The sequence below is a fragment of the Tripterygium wilfordii genome, unplaced genomic scaffold (assembly GCF_013401445.1).
Source record: "Tripterygium wilfordii isolate XIE 37 unplaced genomic scaffold, ASM1340144v1 ctg250, whole genome shotgun sequence".
Classification (NCBI taxonomy): domain Eukaryota; kingdom Viridiplantae; phylum Streptophyta; class Magnoliopsida; order Celastrales; family Celastraceae; genus Tripterygium; species Tripterygium wilfordii.
The window spans coordinates 36319-39400 of record NW_024056232.1 but is presented as its reverse complement, the minus strand read 5'-3'; the positions used below and the strand labels follow the sequence as shown (position 1 = coordinate 39400).

At 40.1% G+C, this 3082-nt stretch overlaps 1 non-coding gene across 1 annotated transcript; it reads right to left on the bottom strand.

Moving 5' to 3' along the window:
• Window positions 1-2580: 2580 nt before the first annotated feature.
• LOC119994735 lies at window positions 2581-2686 on the bottom strand. The gene has a single exon (XR_005467352.1). It is a non-coding gene; the product is annotated as a small nucleolar RNA R71 (small nucleolar RNA).
• Between the last annotated feature and the right edge of the window lie 396 nt (window positions 2687-3082).

The following is a 3082-nucleotide window of genomic DNA, read 5'->3' as shown; positions in this document are numbered from 1 at the left end:
GGTCTATTCGCGTCTTTACCTTACGAAACGTGGCACGAAGGCTCAACTGGCAAGTTAGACTTTTAAGAGCACTAAATAGAGTACAACGGCCGATATTGGTGCTTTGGAATTTCTCAACTCTCTCCATAGAGGAGCTTTTCACGTTTTTGTGCAATTTGAGACATAACTTGGTCTATTCGCGTCTTTACCTTACGAAACGTGGCACGAAGGCTCAACTAGCAAGTTAGACTTCTAAGAACACTAAATAGAGTACAACGGTCTACATTGATGCTTTGGAATTGCCCAACTCTCTCCATAGAGGTGCTTTTCATGTTTTTGAGCAATTTGAGACATAACTTGGTCTATTCGAGTCTTTACCTTACGAAACGTGGCACGAAGGCTCAACTAGCAAGTTAGACTTTTAAGAGCACTAAATAGAGTACAACGGTCCACATTGATGCTTTGGAATTGCTCAACTCTCTCCATAGAGGAGCTTTTCACGTTTTTGTGCAATTTGAGACAAAACTTGGTCTATTCGGGTCTTTACCTTACGAAACGTGGCATGAAGGCTCAACTAGTAAGTTAGACTTGTAAGAGCACTAACTAGAGTACAACGGTCCATGATGTGCCAAATATATACATACATTTGCACATCCTTTACACATAAGTTCATCCCATTTTGAGTTGATTAAGAGTTCATATTGCCTAAGAAAACTATATTTGCATATTGTAGGTGCCAAGGCAAAAAAGGGAGGAAAAGAGTGCAAAATGAAGATTTGGACTCCAGAACCAATTTCCGATCGATCGGACACCATTCCAGATCGATCGGACCTGCCAAAACAGCCTTGAATTCATGGAGACAGAGGCTATTTCCGATCGATCGGAGGTACTATTCACAGCACGCGCAGTTTCGCGAAAAAGTTCCGAATTCACTTGTTTTTAAGCCAAAACGACTCCAACTTGTTTTGAAAACGACATAAGAGTTTGGGGAAGTATAAAAGGGCATAAAATAGGGTTTTGGGGGAGTTCTTGGAGGGTTTTTCATTCTACCACCATTGGAGAGCTTGGAGTCACCATTGAAGCTTGGAGAAGAAGAGGGTCTACAAGGGGGTTTTCTCTCTCCTTTTCTATCCTAGTTTCTATGGTTGATTTCCTTTGTTTAATGATGTATTTTGCTTCCATGAGTGGCTAGATTTCTTACTAGGGTCTTAATGTAACCAAACCTTGAAGATTCAATAAACTTGGTTTCCTTATTTCTTGATTTCTCTCTCTCTATTGATTGTTTATGGGTGTGATTAATGCTTTTGAATGTTTGGCCATCATTCAATTGATTTGCTGCCTAGATTGAGACTGGAAGGAGATATCTAGGGTTTTGTCTCAAGCCATAGATGACATAGGGTGCATGAACCATAGGAATATAGGTTTTTGACTTATGCAATCGCTAAATGATTTCCATAGTTCTTAATGGGTTTTTGATATATTAATCCGATTGTTAGGAATAACAGGGATTTATATTGAAAATACGTTTGATGTATCTAGGAATAGAACATTGAATAGGTTGAGAAATCGATTGTCATTGTAGAGAGAGGAATTAGGGATTAAGGGACCAAGGGAATTGAATTGGATAGGTGAGGTGAAGTTAAGTACCCTAGTGCTTTCCATCCTTGATTTCACACTTGTGTTTGATTTGTCTTTGTTCTTTTTAATTAGTTTAGTTAAAAATCAAAACAAACCGCAAAATCGTTCCCCAATTTGCATAGTTGTTACTAGTTTGACATTGATCTTGATTGCCAACACATCCCTAGTGGAAACGATAATTTACTCATCTCTTTATTACTTGTACGATTTGTGCGCTTGCAATTAAATCCATATCAAGTTTTTGGCGCCGTTGCCGGGGATTGAGGCAATTGTTTTTTGTGTCAAATTAGGTTTTCAATTGTGTTAATTGGTTTTTATTTTTCTGCAGAAATTCTTTCTCTTGTATGAGCTTGGGGAGACGTTCTATTAATCCGGAATTAATTGCTATTGATTTGGAGATTGAAAGGACTCTTCACAATCTTAGACGGGAGCTTACTAATAATCAAATGGAAGGCATGGGAGACAATCAAGGAAGGGGGAATGTTGGTGATCTTGGTGGAGCTTTAAATGTGAATGATGGTAATGGTAATGGTGGAGGTGCTAATGGAAGAAATGGTGGTGAAGTTGTTGAAAACCCTCCTAGGCAATTTGATCCTCGCTCTCTTGAGGATTGTGCTAGGCCTACTTGGGATACAAATCCTTCAAGCATCCGCTATCCTCCTATCAATGCTACTAATTTTGAGATCAAGCCGGCTATCATCAACATTATCTCTAATTCGGTGGTTTTCTATGGTCTTCCTAATGAAGAGCCCAATGTCCATCTTCGCTCTTTCTTGCATGTGTGCACTACTTTTGGGATTAACGGAGCTTCTAAAGATGCTATCTTGTTGAGGTTATTCCCATTTTCTTTGAGGGATAAGGCTAAGGGATGGTTGATGTCCTTGCCTCCCAATTCTATCACCACTTGGGATGAGATGGCGGAACAATTCTTAACGAAATTCTTTCCTCTGGGCAAAGCGGTGCAAATTAGGGTGGATATCATGTCCTTTGCCCAAAAGGATATTGAATCATTTTATGAGGCTTGGGAGCGCTTTAAAGGAATCATTCGAAATTGCCCAAATCATGGTCTTCCGGAATGGGTGGTGTACCAAGCTTTCTATAATGGGTTGTGCATGCATACTAAGGAGACTATTGATGCGGCTGCGGGAGGTTCTTTTATGACCAAAAATCAAGAGGAGGCTCGGGAATTACTTGATAAAGTGGCCAAGACCACTAACTCTTGGTCCTCGGTGAGGGGGAATCCAAAGCAAGGGGGAAGTTGTAGAGATGATGAAGTTATGTCTACCTTGGCTATTATGGCAAAGAAGATTGAGGCATTGACACTAAATCAAGCTCAAGGGGTACATGCTATGCAAAACACACATTCTCATATGTCTTGTGCTTATTGTTGTGGACGTCATCCTACCGGAGAGTGTCTTATTGCTTCTTCATCTAATCCTAGTGAGCAAGTGAATGCCATTGATGG